Genomic DNA, 26,329 nt, shown 5'->3' on the forward strand with positions numbered 1-26,329 from the left:
ATTTACTTGCCTACTTTTTATTTAGATTTACTTACTACAATGTACATCAACATTTGCTAGCCTCGAATCACTCGTGTGTTTGATGATGCTTATACATAGTCTTTCTGAATTTAGATTGCGTACTATCATTCAATAAAACTTTCGAGATAAATTTCACACGCTGTACCAATCTGTACTTTTTGACGAAAATCTGTAATCCGTACCGTACTGAATCGGTACCAATAATAATGAAAAAATCTGTACCTTTCCAGATAAATCTGTACGTGTAGCAACACTGCTCAGGAATGTCCGAAACTGCTCCATACATGGGACACATTCGGAAAAAAGGCAATTTTCAAAAATTCAAATAAACTATTCGTAATCGCATCAACGCACACCTCTGACACGCTCATATGATACTTCAATGTCTGAATAACAACCAAGATGAATTCAGGATTGTTTCTGAAATTTACAAAAAATATTGAAAATCAAGGAAAAAAAGTGTCCGAATGTGCCCCCCTCTCCCCTACTCATTTTTCGACGAGTAACGACGAGTACGAATCACCGCTGGACCTATCACATGCCTCATAAGATGCGGCATATAAGTTTTAATTACACACTTCCAACAATTTAATGCGATTGTTTTGCAGTTGATTATTGCTTTTGAAATTGAAAAAAAAAATAACCGACCTGCTACTACTTTAACCTTTAAATACGCAACACATTATTCAGTCTGCAATCTCAATTGCCTTTCAGACATAAGTGTTAATTAAGCTGAAAAACGACTTCATCACCCATCGATTATCCCAGTAGAGCTCAATGACCAATAGATTGCATATTGAACAATACACAATACTCACCCTCTACTGAGAGAGCATGAGCATGATTCGCCGAAAATGTACGGTTCATACTTTACTCAAGCCGTCGGTAGAAATATTCATGAACTGTAGAAACATCGCTCGAAACACATCTCAATCACAACGGTGACGGTGGACAAATCGAGGCTCGAAATGGCTTCATCTCCGCCGCCGAGCAACACCATAAATAGTCAATGCAACACCATCTGTGTTTGAAGGTTTCCTCCAAATCCGATGTCATCGACGTTCGCGATCACAGCCTACAAGCGAGTGCGAGTGTTGTCGACAGACAATCCACGGTGCTGACGAGAACCTTTCGGTGGCCACCTTGGTTTTGCTGCATTCCGTTATGTGCTCACCTATTTAACCGACAAGAAGGGAAGCTCGCGATTTTTTTTTTCACAATTCACTGATGTTTTTGTAAACTGTTCTCAATATGCGTGGTGAGGAGTTCACGAAGGCTTTAGCGTGTATAATGTACAATTAAGGGGCCAAAAAATACTCGTAAACTCTCTGCTGGTTCCGCACATACGTTCGAAAATCTACGAAAAAAGCTATTACTATCTGCGTCCTTGGCAGCTCGCGTTGAGCGTTGCAAGTATGTACGATTTGGAGAAACACTCGAATCGAGCAGACGATTATGCACGATTGAGATTATTAGTTGTTATCTCACAAATTGGTTTCACTTGTCGATTGTATATAATCACGTTGAATTGCACTGCTCGCGCACTTCACATGCTCAGACAATCAGTTGTACACAAATTGGAAAACATTGAGCGGCTCTTTCGCTGGTTTAGCAACTTTTGCACTGGCAATACATGTACGCCTTGACGATACCCACAAACTCTCACATGCCCGCCCCGATCAGCTGCTATGGCCACCTTGCCACCGGTGTATGCGTAGTAAATGTGCTTTCGATCTATTCGTCTCTATTTTCAAACTATTTACACACTGCATTAACCACGATTGCACTTGTTTCCCCCCGCTCGGACAAATGAAATCGCTCTTACACACACCCACAGCTGTTTGGCGCTGAAAGCGAGGCGCACCGTGGTTACTCTTGCAGTTGCACTTCTAACCATGGTAGAAATCAATTATTGGCCGCCCGTCATCATCATCATCGTTGAATATGGTTTGTACTCAGCTAGCAGAGACATCAACACCGGACCGTTCACACACTGGCGTACGGGGAAGTATTCCAGAAATTTGTCACACTTTCAGCCGCGAATCAATCTGGTTCGAATCGAACGTGATTGAATTTGTACACTATGCAACCGTAGAACTGCGCGCGCGATACGGATGTGTGCAACGATTACCATGAGTAACTGCCATCAGCGCGATGTTATCATCGCGCGTACAGTCCGACGGCGTGACGACTCCCGCGCCAGCTTTTCAATTGCTGAATCGCTGCAAGATCAACCGTGAGTCACTTGGAGGAGTTATGGAGCAAATAGTGGCGCAGCCAATCCCCATCAAGTTCCTCTTTCCATTGTTTATCGGTGGCAAGTGAAAATAGTTACTGTCTGGGGTAATAAATTCTCCAACTGTAATGGAAGATTTATGTAGTGCATTAGTTGCCGCCGTATCGGCAGAAATCAAATAGACATCAATACAAGTTTCCAATCAAATCATCGAACTAGTATTTCGTATGTCCTCCTTTCGGTTGAATGATTGCACGTGAACGTTATGACTTGTTGTGTGTTTATTTTGATTACAACCGCTTTCACAGCACATGTAAATTCGAGTCTTGCCGGGGTTAGGAAGCCAACACATGTGGCCCTGTACAGCGCATGGATGGGACCTCATAGATGATGTCTCGTATTTCTGTATGATAATATCATATAGAAATGTTGTCTGCTCCAACAAATACGTTTTTCTCATTCATTTTCAACAACATAGTTTTTATAGTTTTACTTGTACAGCAATGCATTTTTCCACAGTGTTTAGGGAGTATTCTGATTTCATTGCCACAAACAATTGAAAGTTGACACAATCCCTCGATCTGTATTGAAGTCATGGAAGATATTGTAGTGTAGTAAGCCATGACTCAAGATAGACAAATAAAATTTTCATTCCGTTAAGCGGACCTTACACGGTCAACTTTATTGACAATATGATGACATTTGAGAGCATAATGACAGCTGAACATGGCCGACAACGCAGAAATCCGGATTTTCTGATTTTCGCAGCCGTATGGCACCCGCCATGTTTTTGATGCCAACATCTCACACGTCAGAAGTATTTGTTTTCTTCAAAACAGCGATCCGCGTTGACGGCATTGTGTTTCGTTTACTAGTTTAGGAGAACGTCAACGAATAGCTGATTTTCAGTCGGAATGAACGTTTTCAAAATTAAAATTATGAATGAAAATTAGCTTTTCCATATCAAATTAGTATTTTTTTTGAATTAAAAACATTTTTGTTTGCAGGTGGTGAAAAAGTCGCATACGAAAATTGTTTATGAAGACAATTTTATATTATAATGAAAAAAATCAGCAACAATTTTGGAATTGTATAGCCATATGGTTGAATGAAAGTCAGAAATACGCGTTTCAAGTGATTAAATAACATGATGTGTAAATTTTCATTCAAATTTTAAAATTTAAAAACCGGCTTCGCATCTTCTAATCTGATAGAGATTACACTAACGAGTTTGGGACACAAATTATGGCCCTAATTTGAAGTCGCCACCAGACGTCGACACCATCGCGAATTACCAACTTACCACCATCTGACATATCGTGATGTCGATGATGAACTTTTACAGCAGAGGGATAGTGAGATATGCGATGACGGTAGATAGAGTGAGATAGCGATAATCGTGCCATACACCTGGATTTTCGGGCATCAATATCGTGACATTTCATATGGATGCATGATGTTGACGTTTTACCACACGGACTTCCAGACTGAGTTGCCAGATTTGCATGCGGACATTTAATTTTTGTTAGTCTTTTTTGCGATTGCAATTAAAATTTATTTTAATTAAAATTAATTTAAAAAATTAATTTAAAATTAATTTTGAAATTGTAGGAATCATAAATGAAGGCATTACAGGTCTGTCCAATTAGAAAAATGACGCAATAAATGTAAATTACTGACTTTAAATAGCAAAATACGGTACTTTTCACGTCACAAATCAAAACCTCAAAGTAAACTGACAATGTGATGTTAAGAGAGTGAATGAAAATTAGCAACGTCTTTAACGTCCGCAACGGATTTTTTTAACGTTGAACTCGGTCATTCTTTGCGCTAGCGAATGCACTTTAGTCTAAGTGTTTCTTCACACTCCGCTGTAAAATTTGGAGAATGAGAAGATCTGGGAAAATCACAGGTGAAAAAAACATCACGTGTTAATTCAAGTTACAGTAGAATCCCGATTATCCGCGGAATAGTCGGGTAAACTCACCGCGAATAACGAAAATCGCAGATGACCCATTAAAGGACCAAAAAGAAATGCAAACACGAAAAAATATGTTTCAACATAAAAACTATGTTTTATCAATACGGAAATCACTAAACTATTCATCTATAAGTCTATAAGCGTATATCAGTGGCTAAATAATGCTAAAGCCATGACCACAACAAAAGATCATGGGCCTACAACTCACTAACAAATTCCGGAAAGGCCTATTGATTTGCTATGGAACTCGCAGCGGCGAATAATCCGCACGGCGGATCACCCGCTCGCGGATAGTCGGGGTTCTACTGCCATAGTCTTATTTATGGAATAAAAACATTTGCTTGCAGATAATATAACTTGCATATATTTTCGCAAACTAAAATAATCTGGCATCTCTGAAACTGAAAGGAACAGTCTGTATTTGTGAAGCGAGTATTATGATGTGTTTTTGAGAAGGAAAAACGAGTTTCAAAGTGTAAATTATGAATGAAAATTAACTTTTCCGAATCAAATTAGTATTCTATGTGAACGCAAATCACTTTTTTTCTGCAAGTGGTGAGACAATCCTATATTATATAATAATAATAAATTTTAGTAGGAATATCTTAAAATTCAGAGGAAATAGGTTAAGTTAGGGTTAGGACTACGCGCTTCAACTAATTAAATAATACCAAGAAGATATTTTCATTCAAATTTTACCAATTAAAAATTGCCTTTTAGCCTTCTAATCTGATGGAGAATAGCTTGGATCCCAAATTCGAATGTCGACACTATCCATCGCGGATATTTTCGTTGTCTCTGGTTGAGGGCGATATTGATGCGTGTAATGTGGCAAAATATTGATTGAGGTTAGATCAGATGTCGAAAGTCTAGCTGTCACGATATTGGAGACACTTATTGTCAATCATTTTGATCGTGTAAGGTGCCCATTAGTTACTGTCAAACGATCTCGTTGTGATCCCACTAGTAGTTACAAAAGGTTATGGGCCTATTCATCTCTGTTTTTTGAAGCTTTGAAGATTCGAAATGGCTACGTCAAATTCCAGAACTGGAAGAGGATGTAACCTTCAAAGCTGTCCACCCTGCCAAGAATCGAAAAGCGAGAACGAAAATTATCCTTCTGCTGGAACCAACGAACTACGTTCATGTAGAGCAGGGTGAGAGACCCCTTTTCCAGAATGAAGTGACACCAAAGACCCCCATAGCAAAATTTCTTTAAAAATCTCTAGTTTTTTCTTATTCATACATAATACTTACCAATTTCAAAACTTTGTGGGTAATGAAATGAGAAAACCTGACTTTATTTTCTTATTAAAATTGTACAAAATAAATATATACATGAAATTCAGTAATTATAAAGTGTAACTAATAATGTTTTAATAAACATTCTTACAAATACTTAAGTAGGTAATTAATTTTTGAAACTAACTTTAAAATCGCAAAGTAAAGATAAAAATATGTTCCGGAAAAAAATAATCCTACGTCAAAAACTATGGGTGGGTTATACCTAAAATACAACCGCAAGGTTGACGTAGGACTACCATTGGCTTAGTAGATGTTTGAGAGTATTGATTAAATTATTGATTCAATCAGTGATGCCAAAAAATCCCAATTTAGGTCAATTCATGTATTGTGAAAAGATTGCTTCCTTTGTTGCATGTTGTATGGCATGATGCCTTGTTCATTTCATTCATTTCTCGTGGACTTCCAATATATGTGAACGAAAGAACGGCTAAACAATCAATGTATCGCACATTTCCCTCTAAATTTATTGCATCTCCCAAGTGTACGTACTGCTCGAACCGCAAATTTGTTTGATTTGTTGAACTTCAAGCACTCAGTTTTGATTTTGACATGTATTGATTGATTGATTGATAATCCAGTTGAACGCATATTGTTCAATCGACGTTATAGCAGCAAATTGTTATCATAATTTTGCCAAACAGTATACGTAGAAGTTCAATTAGCTGAAGACATCAAGGAATGTCTTCCAATGCAGTCTTGAATAACCGAGCCAAAGCATTGTGTTCATACCGCTTTTGAAGTCTGCACATATTCCCTAGTGTAAAAATGCATGCGGGTACAAAAGTACCCGCACATTGCATATATTTGCAATGCCGATTTCTCCAAATTCCTTGGTTTTGAAGTCTGTGTTGGGGAACTCATTTCGGTCTGCAGAAAGCATCAATCAACGTATAAAACAAAAACCAAGAAAACCGAACATTCATAATTTTCGGTGACAAGTATCCTGAACGCTACGCTCTTTTAAATTATTTTTAATCACTTCATTTAAGTTCACTTTTGTAAACCAGGAAAAATCAGATGGATTAATGTTTTCAATTGTTATTTAAATGTAGTGCTCTTGTATGTTTTATATACATTGATCTTCAATCATAGAGTCAACGGAGTTTTCGTCGACACTTGAGTCCCGTCTATAGTCAGAGTCTCTAGTCGACGCAAGATTGATTTTTCATCATCCAACAAACACAAACATGAAGAATTACACCATTTCTCTCGATTGATTTATGATTCAGGCTGTTGAAAAACGTGAGTATTAAGAAATCGATTACTAAAAATAATAAAAATAATAAAAATGAAAATAGGTGCTGCCAGAGATGATTAAACGAAAATCGCAGTCGTGGATACAATTCAAGATAACTGTAATTAGTCCATTTCAACTGAAACGAAGAATACGCGCACGAGTAAGGTCGTGAGCTCATTTGGGCAATCTTCCTCAGCAAGTGGTAGACATGATCCCATGAAACTCAAGTGCTCTAGTGCTAAGCTCTATCCACATATGTTTCCGGACAGTGGAATGGTACCATAGATGCAGCTCAACAGAACTAAAATAAGCTACCTGATCACATACGGTATTGAGCCATACTTTTTGAATGGTATCCTTCGTTTACTCGAAAATTGCAAGGATATCGTTATCGGATTCGACGAAACGTCAAATAAGATTTCACAAAAGCAACAGATGGATGTTAGCGTCCGTTACTGGAATGTAACGAAGGGAACAGTGGGATCCAGATACATTGGCTCAGATTTTCTATGATCAACGCGTGCACTGAACTTGTTCGACGGATTGAAGAAATATTTTGAAGCTAAACCTAGTTTGAAGTGGGTTAACTCAGCATTGTTAACTCACGAATATAGGTAGCAAGTTTGCAAGTTTTGACAATTTTTGGAAAATTGATGCCTGGATTGTACAGCATGTTTGAGAACGTTCCGTTAAGATGTGCGGAGTATTCTTGAACTATTGGATCGGCTGAAGTTTTGTGAAGTAAAATGGATCGAAAGCCAACCGATGGTATAAATAGCCCTTGACATGCTGCCGTATATTAAAACCTACCTAGCCGCAGTCTAAGCACAAACAAACTTACGTTCCTAAGTACAAAGATACACATCCAGATTTCCGTAGGAGCTTTTGCTGCAAGATTTCAGAGTGACGAGCCTATAGCCCCTTTTCTTTTGGAACTAACGAACTCTTTTGAACCAGTAATGAATAAATTGATCAAGCCAGCACTTTTGAGAGGGAATCTGAAGTCCCTTATAAACGTCGATCTTTCCGATGATTCATTTCTGCTAAGCAGCGGCTGAAATAGAATTAGGATTCGCTGAAAATGTTGCAATCGACAGTGTTGTGGATACAATCAAGTTTATGAGATAAATATCTTGATTTTTGACAGCTACTACACAGACAGAGTACTACATGACAGAGTACTACATTTAATTTCTCCGAAAAATGAAGGAACGATCACCTTATCGTATCCACGACAAAGACACGATATGATATATTTCTTGTATCCAACGTTTATAGTTTGCAAAAAAAAGCGCATGAATTTCGCTCTTGAACATTTCGTCGATAAAAATAGAATCTGTGGTACCGTGGCGAACAAAAGTAAACAGGAATTCCTCGAGTTTTGTGATACTTTAAGTTCGTGCGATATGCTACAAAACTATATTAGGAAAGAAGAGAACGTTTGGACCTTTTGTGGGTGAAGAAACTCATAGGTGCAGCGGGAAAAGAATATAGAAACTTGTCTGACTTTGTTAAAGAGATCCTCATTCTGTCGCATGGCAATGCTACATTGGAACGAGGTCCTCCATGAACAAAGTATGTTTGGTGGGTAAACCAAAATGATCCGAACTTGGTAGCTCAGCGCATTGTTCACAATTAATTCATCTTATTTTTCAAACAACTTACAACCTAAATGCAAGCTTCTTATGTTTTTATGTTTGCTTTACGTAATACAAATTATACAGTATCATTAAAGTTTCAAATAAGAACAAGTGTTGATTAATAGGGGTCGATGTTCAGACCTCGTCGACCCCCAAAATCAATTTTCGTTTGTGTCGATCCCTTGGAAACCGGGATCGACCACTTTGAGAAACCCTGATGTAGAAGAAGCGACGACTGCAAGCAAGTCTGGGACATTCTGGAGAATGCGTTTGAAGACTCCGGACTCAGTAGAAAGTACTCGCACGATGATCAGGCTGGATGTCAAGGATTACGTGTCGTTATCGCCATAAGTTACGGAAGGGACGAATGCAGCGACTGAAGAAATCCCAGCTATTCCCGAGAGCGACTTCGAAGGCGACGATTATGAAGAAGTATTAAGCAACATCAGCAGTAGCCTGACAGACACCGTGATTGATGTGACTGTGCTTCCGCTGCGTCATATTTCATATCCGCCTAGGTCACTGGCGTTGGCCGATGCACCACCTTCCAGGCAAGTGTGATCAGTTTGTAGTTTCGACTAAAGCCTTGTCCCATCCTCACTCTTCACAGATACCCCAACCTAATGTCGTGCAATCGTATCAGCCCCATGTTGCGCTAGACGCGCAACCCGTAGATGAATAAGTTGCGGAGCCAATTGGGTCGAGCCAGTTCAGCGGAATAGCGACTCAGCAGATCGACGGACGGCATTTCAAGCGATCCTGTTACACCACAAGAAGCGATGCCGCGTTCTGATGCCGAGAAATTGAAAGCAGCCATGTAGGAGGAGTAAGATGCGCTGATCAGCAACGGTATCTGGAACCTGACAGAACTCCCAAAAAGCAGGAAAACAATGAAATGCAAGTGGGTGTTCAAGACTAAGCTTGATTCGAGCGGAAATGTGGACCGATACAAGGCGAGGTTTAATATTAAAGGTTTTTCGCAGCGAAACTACCCCCTTTCGCGAAAAACGAAACGTACTCCCCTATCGGTCGCCACAGTTCGCAAGTCGAATCTGGAACAACAAACTGAACTCGATGCAGAAGAAGCTTGGCCTTACACAGGTGAACTACGACCCCTGCGTTTATTATCATATCGATGCCGGTGGCTTATATTCGTTGCAGTATACTTCAATGACGTGATGATTTTTTCGAATAACGACAACTGGGAGCGTGTCAAGGTGTTCCTGAATTAAAACTTCCGGATGAAGGACTTGGGTGAAGCTAAGAGTTGCTTAGAAATTCGGATAAGCCGAACCAAGGATACTCTTGCGTTGGATCAGGAAACCTACATTGCTGGCCAAGTTCCACATGGGAAACTGTAAACCAAAAACTCCTGACGAGACGAACCAGATGTCCAACATCCCGTATCAGGAATCAGTCGGCAGTCTGATGTATTTGGCCCAATGTATCCGACCGCACATTTTATTTGCTGTGAAACAGCTGAGGCGGTATAACTCCAATCCTGAAATGCAGCTCTGGACTGATGAGGAGCATCTGTTCCGTTACCTCCGTGGAACCGCGAAAGTGAAGCTGGCGTACAGGAAGGATGGTCTTGAAGAAGTGGTTGGATACAACGATGCGGAAATCGACGAGTGGTTACATGTTCAAGCTACAGGGTGAAGCGATTTACTGGTGCTGCAAGCGGCAGCCTACAAATTGCGTTGTCAACATGTGAAGCTGAACACATGTCCCTATCAGCAGCATTTCAGAAAGCCTCGTGGTGGATAGGATTGATGTCACAATTTGAAGAAATTGACCTTATCAAAATTCTCTGTGACAATCAAACTACCAAACTACATCAGTAGTCGCTAAAACTGACGAATATAACCCTAGAACGAAGCATATCGATATTAGGCACCATTATATTGGAGATGCGCTGGGTAGGGAAATTGTCAACATCGATTACGTCAGTAGTGAAGATCAACTCGCTGATGGGCTCACGAAAACGTTAACCCTCGTCAAACTATGTACGAATGTTAACAACTACGCCAGATCGCCTAGTACTGTTGCCCATACCAGGGAAGACGCCGGGTGACCCAGCGTCGTATAGACCCATATGCCTGCTGGGCACCCTTGGGAAACTTCTGGAGAGAATCATCCTAAACAGGCTGACGGAATGCACGGAGGGAGCTCGTGGACTGTCCGATAGTCAGTTCGGATTTCGGAAAGGGAAATCTACGGTAGATGTCATTCGCAGAGTGGTCGAAAGAACCAACAATGCATCAAAACAAAAGGGCAGAGGAAACAGATCTGGGCCCATCGCTCTGGAATAGTATGTACGATGACATACTAAAGCTGAATCTGCCTAGTGGTGTGGAGATCATTGGCTTTGCGGATGACATCGTTGTCCTCGTGATAGGAGAATCCTTGGAACGGGTCGGATTGCTTGCAACTGAGTCGATCAGATGATCGTATGCTGGATGCAAAGTGTGAAACTACAGATAGCACACCACAAGACGGAAGTGCTGATTGTCAGTAGGTGCAGGGCAGGGCACCGGACAGAAATCACCATTGGAGAGCACTTGATAACTTCTAAGCGAAATTTAAAATACCTGGGAGTGCAGATCGATGATCGATTGAACTTCAACAGGATCTGTCATGGTCTGGGGGGCATTTTGTGACTCCGAAAAACTAGAACTCCAATTGTTTTCACACAACATGAATAATTCTGACTATATTAAAGTTCTTGAAGCCGATTTGCTACCAATGATTTACAGAAGACGAAGAGCAAAGCTTATTTTCCAGCAAGACAGCTCCAGTACTGAAATTATTCAGCATGTTCTCCGGACCTAAACCATTTACCGGAGCGCAATTTTACTTATGAATTTATTTTTTCGTAACAAAATTCATTCTGAAGGCAATGTAATGGGGTTGAAGTCCCATCTAATGAGGATAACGAGCAGAAACGGCCCCAAGCATCGCCGCCGGAAGCGGCTTCCCCTCACAAGCAAACCTATGTTCCACAAATTGCCCGGTTAGTTTGAAACATAGGAGTCGATTCTTTACATGGGACCAACAAAGGATTAGCGAGCATCTGACGGTATATGTTTACCTGATGCATTGAGTTTAGCCGGATAATTTTTGCTTTGAAATGTGAGTGAATGATATATTTCAGAACAAAAATCAACCGGGCAAACGCAATGCACCATTTCTATCTATTGAATTTCGGCTCCGGTGGCGTTAATACGTAAGTATCAATTTTTTGTTACTCACAAAAATTGAGTATCTTATAAAAACCGGATAAAACAGCAAACTCGACCCGACTATCCATCCTAAGTCCTCTAAGATTATTCAACCAATTTTTGAGACATATTCATTCATTCCTCATGTCTGGCTATTCGCCTATCACCGTTTGCAAAAGAGTTCGTGAAGCAATATCAAACGGGATTTATGGGTCCCCGTGCCACCACGGATCAGATTTTCGCGATACGACAGGTTCTGCAGAAATGTCGAGAGTTAAACGTAGCCACACATCACCTTTTCATCGACTTCAAATCAGCTTATGGTACAATCGATCGGGACAAGCTATGGCAAATTATGCTCGAACACGGTTTTCCAGATAAACTGATACGGTTGATCAAGGCGACGATGGACCGAGTAATGTGTGTGGTTCGAGTATCGGGGATCCTCTCGAGTCCCTTCGAATCTTGGAGAGCTTGCTTGCTATTCAATATCGCTTTAGAAGGTGTAATCAGAAGAGCGGGGATAGACACGAGTGGTACGATTTTCCGAAAGTCAGTCCAGCTTTACGGCTTCGCAGACGACATTGACATTGTTACACGAAACTTTGAGATGATGAAGGAGACTTACATCAGACTGAAAACTGAGGCCAGTAGGGTTGGACTTGTCATCAATACGTCGAAGAATGATTGGCGATGACGAAATCGAAGTGGTAGACGAGTTCGTGTACTTGGGCTCACTGGTGACCGCCGATACGAGACAAAGACGCATCATGGCAGGAATTCGTGCTTACTTTGGACTCCGGAACACACTACGGTCGAGTAAAATTCACCGCATCACAACGTTAGCCATTTATTAAACACTGATAAGACCGGTAGTCCTCTACGGCCACGAGACGTGGGTTATGCTCGCGGAGAATCAGCGCGCCCTTAGTGTGTTCGAATGGAAGGTATTACGCACCATCTACGGTGGAATGCGGATGGATGACGGGATGTGGTGAAGGCAAACAAGCCATGAGTTGCACCAGTTGCTAGGAGAACCACCCATCGTACATACCGCGAAAATCGACCGGCTGCGTTGGGCTGGGCACGTTGTAAGAATGTCGGACGACAGCCCAGTGAAAATGATCTTCAACAACGACCCGTTAGCATTCGCTATCCAACTCTTGACGAGTAAAGTTCAGTGTCGGTATTGTGCGTTGCCACTTTTGCTATTGTGCTATTGGTACGAGTGTATCGTGTACGAGTGAAGGTCATTGCTGTCCGCGACCTGACCTTTTGTGAAGTGGAACGAAGGAACAAAGGAAGCAGCGCTCTTGCAGCGAGCCGGATTGCGGCTGTTGAACTGATTCGACATAACGGGATCGCCATCGCGTGACTGTCGCAAACGGGATTCATCATCACGTGGCTCCGTAAGCTATTCTTGCGCTATTGTGTTGTCTCCGTAGCGCGTAGCCTCTGTCTCTCCCTGATTAGGGCAGTAGAGTGCATTATTGGAACAACTTTTATATTAAGGTACACATATTTATTATTAATATTACTATTCAATTATTTGTTCATTGTTTAATATTATTATCATAATTTTTTGTTTGCTATTTTTTTTTTGAGATTATTGTTAAAATCAATAATAAATTAGAAATAAGACAGAAATTTTTGTAAAATGGAGAATAGTGGAGGATCTCCAAAGATGGAGATCTCCGATAATGAATCTTATACAAGATCTGGGAAAAAACATAAACGAGTCCCTCATAAGGAAGATAATTCTTCTGGGGACGAATCCGCTCATCCTACCAAGCCCCCCTCTAAGAAAATTGCAAGCCTCCCTTCTCAACCCACTGTTACTTCCACTCCCCCTCTCCCATCATCGATTTCGCTTCCCCCTTCTGATGCTTCCGATCCAACCCAATCCTCGTCCTCATTCTCATCCTCGTCCTCGTCCTCGTCTTCCCCCTCTGTTGTCTCCGCTCCACGTGTCAGAGTTTATCCAGAAGATGCACCTGGAACTGGCCCGTGGGTTGTTTTCCTCCGGCCAAAACCGAAAGGAAAAAACCTTAACGTGATTCAGATCATGAAAGATCTGGCCAGATACACTTCTGTATCTGAAATTCGCAGGGTTAGACCGAACAAATTGCGAGTTGTCGTGAATGACCGGAAACACGCAAACGAGATTGTTGCTGATCAACATTTCACTCTCGAATATCGAACATTTATACCCTCCCATAACGTAGAAATTGAGGGGGTGATAACTGAAACGGGTCTGACGAGCGAACAAATAAAAGCAGAAGGAAAAGGCAAGTTCAAGAAGCTCCCCTCAATGGAAGTGAAAATCTTGGACTGTCGTCAACTCGGGAAACTTTCCCATGATGGGGACCAAACTAAATTTACGCCGTCCGACTCGTTTCGAGTCACCTTTGCTGGTGCCGCCCTCCCTGACTACGTTATGGTGGACAAATTGAGACTACCTGTGCGACTCTTCGTGCCAAAGCCCATGACTTGCAACAAATGCAAGTCAGTTGGTCACACTTCGGATTATTGTGCCAACAAGGAGCGCTGTGCCACTTGCGGAGAGCAACATGAGGGGAAATCCTGCAGTGCGACTGAGCATAAATGTCCATATTGCGGGGGATCCCCACACGAGCTCTCAGTTTGTGAAACTTACAAGAGTCGCTGGGAGAAACAGAAGCGCTCTTTAAAGGAACGCTCGAAGCGCACATTTGCGGAAATTTTAAAGGGCGCTTCGCCATTGACCCAACAACAAGAACAACCAATCTCAACACACAATACCTTTTCCACGTTGCCAGTTGATGAAATGGAAGCGGACACAGCTAGCGGGGGCACACCGTTTATTTTCAAAGGGAATCCCCGGCGCAAAAATGTGACCACTCCCAAAGTTCAAGAACAAGTCCCCACGGTTATATCCTCTGTTAGCTTGCCTAAAAAATCGAGTGCAGCGGACAAGCAAAATCAGGTTCCTCCTGGCTTCCGTGGGAATATTTCATCTACGAACGACCCAGCACTCGAGGGGACATCAAAAACCCCAACTGTCCCTATTTTTCCGTCCAGTTCAACTTCCCAATCGGGATTTATAAAGTTGTCTGACCTTTTGGATCAAATCTTCAAGTGTTTTAATGTTTCCGACTCCATCAGAACCATTGTCATCTCAATGCTTCCAGTATTAAAGATAATTTTGCAACAATTGATGCAAACATGGCCCCTCCTTGCAATGATTATCTCTCTTGATGTCTAATTCAAATAGAGAGGTCGGAGATATCACTGTTTTAAGTGGAATTGTCGTAGTCTTATCCCTAAATTGGATACATTCAAATTTTTAATTCATAACTTCAATTGTGATGTTTTTTCTCTTTCCACGATTTTAATATTATACGCTTGGACCGTGATGATAGATACGGAGGGGTGCTATTGGGGATCAATAAGTGCCACTCATTTTTTCGAATTGACTTTCCACCTATTGGAGGGATCGAAGCTGTTGCTTGTCATGCAAACATCAGAGGCAAAGACCTCTGTATAGTCAGCTTGTATTGGCCTCCGAGAGCTGCGGTTAGCCGCAAGCAACTTGTTGACATGTGCTCACTCCTTCCTGAGCCACGATTAATCTTGGGAGACTTCAACTCTCACGGAACTGCCTGGGGGGAACCGTACGACGATAATCGTTCATCGTTGATATATGACCTTTGTAACAGCTTCAATATAACCGTTTTGAACACTGGGGAAACAACACGTGTACCTAAACCTCCTGCTAACCCAAGTGCTCTTGACCTCTCGCTTTGCTCGAATTCACTATCGTTAGATTGCAAGTGGAATGTAATCCAGAACCCCAACGGTAGTGATCACTTGCCAATCAAAATTTCCATCACCATTGGGTCGAATTCTTCTGAATCTATAAACATGGCATATGACCTCACAAGACACATTGACTGGAAAAAATATGCGTACGCGATTGCTCTAGCCATCAATTCCAAAGATGGTTTACCTCCATTGGAGGAGTATAACTTCCTTTCTCGTTTGATCTATGACAGCGCGGTTCGCGCTCGAACGAAACCCATCCCAGGCTCCACTATTCGTCGAAGGCATCCCAATCTATGGTGGGATAGCCAGTGTTCCAAGCTTTATGTAGAAAAATCGAATGCATTTAAAGCTTTTCGGAAACGTGGAACCCCTGAAAATTTTCAAACGTATTTAGCCCTTGAAGATCAATTTAAAAACTTAATCAAAGGGAAAAAACGTGCTTATTGGCGAAATTTCGCTTGTTGAATTTATTCAATCGGTTTCTGGAGAATAATATTGTTCCAGATGATTGGAGACAAGTACGAGTTATAGCTATTCAAAAACCCGGAAAACCCGCGTCCGACTTCAATTCGTACCGCCCAATAGCAATGCTGTCTTGTATACGGAAATTGTTGGAGAAAATGATCTTGTTTCGCCTTGATCGATGGGTTGAAACGAATGGCTTACTCTCAGATACACAATATGGGCTCCGCAGGGGCAAGGGGACGAATGATTGTCTTGCGTTGCTTTCTTCAGAAATTCAAATGGCTTACGCCGAAAAAAAACAAATGGCTTCAATATTCTTGGACATAAAGGGGGCCTTCGATTCTGTTTCAATAGAGGTTTTGTCGGACAAATTACACTTTCGGGGTCTGCCGCCTCTATTGAATAATATGTTATATAACTTGCTTTGTGAGAAACATTTGAACTTTTCTCACGGAGATTCGGCAGTAAGTCGGGTCTCTTACATGGGACTCCCCCAGGGCTCATGTTTAAGCCCCCTTTTGTACAACTTCTACGTAAGCGACATTGACAATTGCCTTACACAAAATTGCAGCCTAAGACAACTTGCAGATGATGGAGTGGTGTCTGTCGTAGGATCAAACGAATCCGACCTGCAAGGACCCTTACAAGATACTTTGAACAATTTTTCAACCTGGGCCATTGGGCTAGGGATCGAATTCTCCACGGAGAAAACAGAGATGGTGGTTTTTTCTAGGAAGCATAAACCAGCAAAACCAAAGCTTCAACTTTTGGGTAAACCGATCACTCATGCTATGTCATTCAAGTATCTTGGTGTCTGGTTCGACTCCAAATGTACTTGGGGGGCCCATATTAGGTATCTGAGTAAAAAATGCCAACAAAGAATAAACTTTCTCCGTACAATTACCGGCACCTGGTGGGGAGCCCACCCAGAAGATCTTATAATGTTGTATCGAACAACTATTCTCTCAGTGATGGAGTATGGCAGTTTCTGTTTTCAATCAGCTGCCAAAACACACCTCATTAAACTCGAGCGAATTCAGTATCTTTGTCTCCGTATCGCGTTGGGATGTATGCCCTCAACGCATACCATGAGTCTCGAGGTTTTGGCAGGCCTACTCCCACTAACAGATCGCTTCAATTTATTATCTCTTCGGTTCCTCATCCGGTGTAAGGTTATGAACCCATTGGTGATCGGAAATTTTGAGCAGCTGATCGAGCTAAATTTTCACTCCGGATTCATGAGTTCATATCATGAATTCATCTCCATGCAGGTTGATCCTTCTTCGTATATTCCCAACCGTGTTTGTTTCCCTGACTGACATCAATTCCTCTGTGCATTTTGATCTGTCCATGAAGCAAGATATCCATGGATATTCAGATTACCAACGATCGAGGATCGCTCCAACGATCTTCGATGAAAAGTATGGGGGTATCAATTGTGATAATATGTACTTTACTGATGGGTCCACTATAAACGAGTCCACAGGATTTGGAGTGTTCAACGAATTTTTTAGCACCTCACACAGTCTTCAGAATCCTTGCTCAGTGTATATTGCTGAATTGGCAGCAATTCATTGGGCGCTGGACAGCGTCGCCTCACGACCTGTTGAACACTATTACATTGTAACGGATAGTCTTAGCTCTGTCGAAGCTATCCGTTCAGTGAGGCCGGAAAAGCACTCGCCGTACTTCCTTGAGAGAATACGAGAAAATTTGAGTGCTTTATCCAGACGCTGTTATGTCATTACCTTTGTCTGGGTCCCTTCACATTGCTCAATTCCGGGTAATGAGAGGGCTGACTCATTAGCAAAGGTAGGTGCAATTGAAGGCGATATTTATCAGCGGCCAATCGCCTTCAATGAATTTTATTCTTTAGTCCGCAAAAATACCATCGCTAACTGGCAACGCAAGTGGAATGAAGATGAATTGGGCCGGTGGTTTCACTCGATTATCCCTAAGGTTAGCCTCAAACCGTGGTTCAAAAGTCTAGACTTGAGTCGAGACTTTATTCGCACCTTCTCCCGATTCATGTCCAATCACTGTTCGTTAGATGCACTACTCTTTCGTTTCAATCATGCCAGCAGCAATCTCTGCGTTTGTGGCCAAGGTTATCACGACATCGAGCACATTGTTTGGTCGTGCGAGGTGTATCTGGTCGCCAGATCGAATTTAGAAAACTCCCTTCGGGCCCGAGGAAGACAGCCCAATGTGCCGGTGAGAGATGTGTTGGCTCGGTTAGACCTTGATTACATGTCCCATATATATGTTTTCCTTAAAGCTATAGATCTTCGTGTGTGATTGTCCCTACATCCTTATACCCTCCTTTTCTTCCTTTGCGGGTAATTCGTCCCCTTGCTATAAATAGTAGAATAAGTTGAAATGTAAATACACTATAGATATACGAATAGATTTATGAAATGAGTGTTCATCAACATTGTTACAATTTCCTTATATCCCATCCTTCTCCTAAAAATATGTCACCCTCCTAAACTCGAGTACACCGCGAGTAATCGGTTTTCCACCTTACTAACCACAGATGTAAGAAAATTGTTTATATATATAGTTTCAAAATTATATTTAAGAATTCGGCTCCTTTAAACTTAAGTAACTGAGCCTGTAAAAATAAACGAATTGATAAAAAAAACGACCCGTTAGGAACGAGGAGAAGTGGTGAACTGTGGGCAAGATGGTACGACCAAATGGAAGTCGGCGGATCCTACGCAAACTGCATGGATGGCGACAAACAGCTATGGACCGAGGTGAATGGAGACGACTTCTGTGTACAGCACAGACCACTGGGGCCTTTTGCTGATTAAGTAAGTAAGTCTTTCATGCCTCACGCAGCTTGTGTTTTTTGGGATACATTTGAAACTAGACCAATTCTAGTTCAATTATTAGTTAGTGTCGCTCAATGAATACTCGATAGGGTTTTATGAGTGTTTTTCATTGGACTGACACTCTATTGGAATAAAACGATTATACTCCCACTGAAAAATCTTTGGTTATCTTGTCGGTTGCTCATGTTGTGTTTAACGTGAGTGATACCCGCTGCAAATGCAGGAATATAATAGGAGTACCGGTAAGTTCCTTCGTTTTTTTGACGTAGAACTACGTCTTTCATGAAGGGTGTCAAATCAGAAAACAGGTCACGTTTTTATGAAATAAAGTTAACGTTAATAACTATTGTTTCCGCGAACGGATTTTGGCGATTTACATACTAAACGAATCGGAAATTCCTTAAGATACGTTTAATATGCTAAACATTAGAATCCCTTGGTTTGTAAATGGTTAAAATTCATGAAAACTTTAAGCGATTCCATTTTCCCATACATTTGTTCTGTCCATTTGTGTGCTTTCCCGAACAGAGCTGTCAAGAACGAGCAACTTATCGACGACCAACGAAGGGGAAATCGTAGGATTTAAAGTCTGCGTGAACAAAGGAGAAGTAGAAGAATGAAGGGGAATACTTGCCTAGAGTATAAATAGTGGATCTCGCTGAGGCAAACTTTCATTCGGCTTCGGACTGTTGAGCAATCCAGTTCAGTTTTCGCTGCGCTTCGATCTAAGATTGGACCCCACCAGTGGTAATCCAACTTGGATATCGTCGTTTGGTTTTTCTGTTCGTTTTTCGCGTTATTCGTATCGTGTGTTTTTCTTTCCGCGTCATAAATTGGACACTTCGCATAGTGTGTGATGAACAAGAAAAAGTGGAAGGCAGGCTCGAGCCCTGCAAAAAACGAACGCACTGCCAGTGGCAATAAAATTTCGTGGCAAGCGTCATCTAATGATGCACGCGATGTTGGTGCAGGAAAAGCGCTCGCACTGAACCGAGCCTTTTCGAGTGTGACACCGCATCGAACAACAACGAAGTAGGCGATTTCGGCGCGTCGGTCGAAAATGTAAACGCCGTTACCCAGGCAGCAACCAAAATCAAGCTCCCCCGGCTAGTGGTGAAAGCGATCGCTCTTGACAAACTCATCAGCGAATTCACGTCGATGGGTGTTACAGCAGAGTACAAGGTGTGTGGCATAATTCAATCTTTTTCCAAGCAGTTAATATTGTTTGTTTTCCGTCATCATAAGGGTTTCGTTAGTGCCTTTGAGAATGCACCAACGCATTAAATTGACGTTGTGGCGAAGCAGGCGTTAAGGTTGTGCACCAAAAAATTATTTGGGGAATATCAAGCATCTTGAATGTCTTACTGGAATGTTATAAGTCATTTGGGTTCGCGTGCCAGTCGCAAAACTGCCTTCAACTAGGATTGCATTTGAGCTAATATTGATCATAATGAAGCAGTGCTACTGTTTTCGAGTTTGTTGATATTAACAAAAATAGTTTATCTCGCTTGTTTAGTCATCAAGAAAGTAAATGTCGTTCTGGAAATATGTATGTGATTAGGTTTCGCTTGCCAGTAGCAAAACTTCCTCCACTAAGGGTGACAGCTGCGCTTCTCTCAAGCATGAGAAAGTAATGCAACTTTTTTCGAGGCCAGTAATATTAACAGAAGCGTTTCCTTTGAGAATAGCGCAAAATGATGAGAAGTGGTTATATTCCTAGTAGTTTCAAGTCACCAGTGTATGGCTCTGTATGCATGCTATGGCGAACGCTTGTTTGGCGCTTGGTTTACGTTGTTCGAACGATGCCTAGAGGTGCGATTCCTTTGCCTCAATAACATGTAGCATGATATTTGACTCTTGCAAGTGTTATCATTATTGTTGTTTCCATGCGGTGCCAATGATATATTGATGTAGTTATGAGATGTGGAATAATGGTGCTGGTGCAACATGTATATAATCGACTGTAGCCGAGTCTATGTCAATTGCGAAAAAGGGCAATTGACATAGGCGTTCGAGGTAAATTTTCAATGCATTGATATGAAATAAATTGCGATCAGCTAGTGTATTGTTTTGCGAGGGCAAGAATGAATCATCAATCAATTATCGTCAACTGATTCTACAATGAAAAAACCATTCCAGAGATTATTCTACTAAGCAGTGGTTTCTAAAATTTCACAGCATTATAGAATAATATCCGAAGGTATAAACAAGCGACTTATATAAAATAACAGCGTAGTTCTACGTCAACAATGCGGTCGTATCTTGGACACAACCTCCTATAATTTTTTGGGATACATTTGAAACTAGACCAATTCTGGTTCAATTATTAGTGTCTTTCATTGTTATTCATTGGACTGACATTCTATTTGAATAAGACGATTATACTCCCACTAAAAAACTTTGGTTACCTTGTCGGTTCCTGCATTTGCAGCGGGTATCACTCACGTTACAACATGAGCAACGTGAGTGATACCCGCTGCAAATGCAGGAATATAATAGGAGTACCGGTTTTTTCTTGGTTTTTTTCAAAAATTAATGCTTTATTCTGCAAAAATGGTTACAAATTTAATATTCAATGTATTTCCCATCGCTAGTCACAACTTTTTCCCATCTTTCTGGCAATTCACGGATCCCTTTGCGAAAATAATCGGCCGATTTGTCGGCTAGCCACGAATCGATCCAGTTTGACTTCATCAAAATTGGAGAAGCGCTAGTCAGCCAGGCCAAGTTGCATCTACCGAAAAAGGTAGTAATCGAACGAAGAATACGGCGGGTGGAATAGGACCTCCCATTTCAGCGTTTCCAGTATGTTTTGACCGGTTCCGCGACATACGGCCGAGCATTGTCGTGCTGCAAAATAATTTTATCGTGTATTTACTCGTACTGTGACCATTTTTCCTTCAGTGCACGGCTCAAACGCATCAATTGTCATTGGAAGAGATCCCCAGTAATGGTTTCATTTGGTTTTAGCAGCTCATAGTACACCACACCCAGCTGGTCCCACTAAATAGATAGCATAACCTTCTGGCCGTGTATATTCCGCGCGGCCGTCGATGTTGATGCATGGCCGGGGTATCCATACGTTGCCCGACGTTTAGCGTTGTGTTAATGGACCCACTTTTCTTCGCCAGTAACGATTCAATGCAAAAAACACTTTCTTTTATGCCGTTGGAGCATTTGTTCGCACGTGAAAAAACGGCGTTCGACGTCTCGTTTCTTCAATTCATATATTGCTTTCAAATGATCGAATGTGGTTTTCCGAGCTACTCCAAGTGTATCTGCAAGTTCTTGTTGCGTTTGTGACGGATCTTGATCGAGTAAAGCCTTCAATTCTTCATATTAAAACTTTTTTGGCGGTCCGGATCGTTCTTCGTCTTCCAAGCCACTTTTAAACCGCCCAAACTACGTTCCAAACACGTTTGCTCAGTTGGAGCATGGTCACCATAAACTTCCACCAAAATGCGATGATTTTCCGCAGCTGTTTTCTTCATATTGTAGTAATGAAGTAACACTCCCCGCAAAAACACTCTCGTTGGTACGAAATCCGCCATATTCGAAGTGGCAAAAAACTACGTTGTCTACGCTTCAACTTTTTGGAATATACTGAAAAAGACGCCAAATGACAGTAGCTTTCCAACGAATGTCTGCAAATTTAATTCACTGGAATAATAATCAAGTTACGCCAAAGCGACAGATCGCCATTCATTTCTTTTTTTGCTTAATTACAGAGCCATTCAGCGGCAGACTGGTGCGTCTCTTCAAAATCGCCTTTAATAAATACCTTGAAACTTCTAGTTCTCTCCGTTTTCACGAAACTCATTCACTCATTCGCATAGAATATTTATGTGATTCGTGCAATTCATTCCACTGAATTACACTCCAGTACTAAATGAATCATTTCATTGTTTACCTTGCTAACGCATTCGATGCGTATAAATAACAACGAATTTCACGCCGCCAGAAAATAGATTTGTTCGACTCGTCAAACTCGATTCCCACGAAGCAGTTAGACTCTTTGTGCATCAATGCCGAAGCATCCACAGCATCAGCTATCACTCGAGTATTTGTGTACTTTGGTACACAACGTTATCAGCTGCTCAGCTAGTTTTCATGTCACAAAGCGCCGCGTGTAAAATCATTCCTGATGCAACTATCATTCCATCCACAATTTCTTTTCAACTTTGCACGTAAACGCTTTCTGCAACCGATCGCCACTTTCCAACTCTCTGTATCACCTATACGCGTTCATCGATTTGATTCCGCAAAGTTATGGTCCAAAATTTGACCAAAACAAAACATTCCATTTATGCTGGCATCCAAACCGAGCGAAGTTTTCCATCCATAACAAATCCAACTCTCTTCCAAGAGATAGATGCACACAGCACTGCACACAAGGAAAACACCCACATACACATACACTACTTCGTACTCAATGAGAAAGCGGGGAATGAACCTCTACACTAACACATCTGCTCACACGCGCCAAAAAAGTTTGCACCCGTGAACACAAACAAACATTGATCGATTGATCGGATCGGGTAGGCCGCGCTGTCGAATCTACACCAACGAAAATACGAGCGAAGCTGAAAAGCTCTAAATAGAGTAACTTCAAACAGGTCGTATGGAAACACAGCGAAAAATGTTAATCCGTCGAAGGCTTGTCATACACTGAAGTGAGTTGAAAAGCTAAATTATGTTCAAAGCCACGATCGACCTCAACGCAGTCTTACGAGTGGGCATAGGCATCACGACGACGGCTATCGCATGGCCTGCTACTGCTGCTCTCAGCAAGTGCATATTCCGCTCGTATGCCCGGTGCGATCGATCGACAAGGCACCGGAACGAAGCGTGTGGAGAGGAAAGCACAAAAATGAAAGGAACTTCAAAGAGCGAACGAAAAGAAATTGAGAACCGAAAGCCTGAAATGAATATGTCCCCAGAACGTCGCAAGAGTATAACATTGGTAATAGAGAGCGGGAGAAAGAACTGATCGATAGAATTGGTCACGATATCATGCAGCATAAAGCTCACGAACCAAATGTGCGAGTACGTAAAAAGCTCCCCAATAACACTGGAAGCTTATGACAGAAATGAAATGTGATTATGGAGGATCAATTGACCGATTGAATTTGTGATGATTTTTATATTCAACATTTTTTTCCCAGGTCAAATTTCGTTATTTTAATGAATAATTTATCATATACCGATGACATTCCCAACTGGTCTCGTACAATAATTTGAACGGAAAATAACTGTAATACATATTCAAAGCGCTAAGATTTTTTCGCGAGGCACAAATATCAGATCTTTAACAAGTTGAGCCCTGAATTGTTCTTGCTGCGATTTTCATTGAGGCCGCATTAAGAGCGCTTGCACAATATTGGTATAGGTCTCAGTTCCCAAATATATTTATTGTATGAAAAGAAAATAGTCAGATATTGGACTAGAAGAGTTATCCTATGACTACTATTGCTAGAATTTTTAGGAATTGGTACGACAAAAATTCTTTTAACAATCTAGACAATCTTTCCAAGTTTTTTAGTATGTTTCCCGATAACCTGCCAAACACTAATTTTGTCTGATTTTTTTGAGTTCTACTTCATCAGAATAAAAATTATCTATACAAATAAAAATGGAAGGCCAAATGTGTTGCTAAGCGCAAAACCCGAAGAAGGAATGGTCCGTTTTTATTTTGTTGTAGTATTTGTCTCTTCCCGTAGATCAATATAGCGGAGAGAAGAATCGGAAAATTTTCGGAAAACTCTGAAGGAATGTCGGAAAATTCGGAGAATTGAATTCCCATATGTTCGAAAATTACATCATGATGAGCGTTATTAGCCCATCCGATGTTTGCGCTAATAAAATTGATCTTTGTTCGATGGTGGAAATGGATTTTCAGACAAAATAACGCACTCCTATATCTTCTATCTTCTTTATAAATAAAAACAGAAAGTGGGTTATATCTATGGTATAACCGCAATTCCGAATTCCGTGCGTGTATGTGTGTGTAGCGGCTGCTTCGATGGTCACCTTCTCTTCTCCTGAAGGATCGGCTTCTCTGTGCTCCCTCACAGTTTCAAACAAACTGCTTGCGTTTCAGGGCAGATCTCGATCCTTCGCCGTCCAGCATCCTTGTCTTGTCGATGTCCTCACGAAAAATGAATGCGTCTCACCACCAGAATATCGCTTAAGTATGCTTTTTGTGCGTGATTGAATCGAGAGAAGGCGTGGTTTACGATGGCAATTTGGAAGGCAAACTAGAGGCGAATGAACTCTCTGAGCTCGGAGCTTTCGCCGACTGAGCAATAATCGATTGCGGGCGCATACAATATTGGATACGGAAATATCCTACTGATGGGGAAGAATAATCTTCAGAAGCTATCCTGTTAATTGCGATTGATTGAAAAATCACAAATCCAAATGTATTTGGTCACAGTGTTACATGGATAGAAAACATTAAAATAAACTCTTTCTCATGAATGTATTTTTAAATTCCCAGAGGAACTGGCAGATTATTTTCAGTAACGATTAGATATTTCCACATTTTCCTCGATACTGGAAGCCCACCAGTGGTTTATGCTAACTCGATAACCACCTGTTAATAGCACTTGATTGAAACATATTTGGTCACAGTGTTACATGGATAGAAAACATTCAAATAAACTCTTTCACATGAATGTATTTTTAAATTCCCAGAGGAACTGGCAGATTATTTTCCGGATCTTTCTCGATGCCGAATGGCATCCAAACGGAAAGAATTCTGCGCGTGTATGTGTGTGTGTGTAGCGGCTGCTTCAAGATCTTCCCGGGGAACCGTTTGTGGCATCACTATCCTCCTGATGGATTCATGTCTGGCCTAAGGTGCACAAACAGGCTCTTGGTGACATCGTTCATCCGCGCTTTCATGATAAACGAAGAGCTTCACCACAACAGCGACAACATGCTTCAATCGCTGTTCAATTAGAACTGAGTGGATTTCCGAGCGGCGCTCGCTTATATACCGATTGGTGATTTCAATAGCCTGTTTTGAAAGCAATTTTAAGACTATTGAAACAAATTTTGGATCAAAAAGTAACAAGTATAGAACGCGTAGACATTTTATCTTTCGAATGAAGTGTTTATCATACCATTTCGTTCAGTTGTTTACGATATTAGGCTATTAACGCTCAAAATCTCGGTCTCCGGCGTAACGCTTTCGTTTTCGAAACTTTGATTTTACACCCCGGTATAGAAATGAAAGACGTAGTCCTACGTCAAAATGGAAGGCCAAATGTGTTGCTGAGCGCAAAGCCGATTTGAGCCGTCTTTATTTTGTTTTATTTGTATCTTCCCATTGTTATAGTTAAAATTTTGAAATTTTTTCAAACATGTATTCCATGTATCGGGGAAATCTGTAACACTGAATTCTTTTTTAACGGGACTGATGCGTGCGCGTAAAAAATAAACTCGCTATAAAAAATTGCGTTATTTCGAGTAAATCGTGTAAATAAAAATCGCATAATTTCAAGAAAATCGCGTAAAAAAGGATTACCCCATTACCGGCGCGTTCTCGTCACAACCACACTCGCAAACGCTCTCGCGC

The 26,329-nt window shown here is 41.3% G+C and overlaps 1 protein-coding gene across 2 annotated transcripts in view; it reads right to left on the reverse strand.

Moving 5' to 3' along the window:
• LOC129763408 (probable serine/threonine-protein kinase DDB_G0282963) overlaps positions 1 to 23,304 on the reverse strand; it is a 480,711-nt gene extending 457,407 nt beyond the window's left edge. Inside the window, exon 1 of one of the 2 annotated variants that reach the window (XM_055762442.1) lies at positions 22,658 to 23,304. The gene's annotated coding sequence lies outside the window, so the exon portion shown is untranslated. The remainder of the gene's footprint in view (positions 1 to 22,657) is intronic. The other variant, XM_055762444.1, reaches the window with a different exon arrangement.
• Between the last annotated feature and the right edge of the window lie 3,025 nt (positions 23,305 to 26,329).

The sequence above is a fragment of the Toxorhynchites rutilus genome, chromosome 1 (genome assembly GCF_029784135.1).
Source record: "Toxorhynchites rutilus septentrionalis strain SRP chromosome 1, ASM2978413v1, whole genome shotgun sequence".
NCBI lineage: Eukaryota > Metazoa > Arthropoda > Insecta > Diptera > Culicidae > Toxorhynchites > Toxorhynchites rutilus.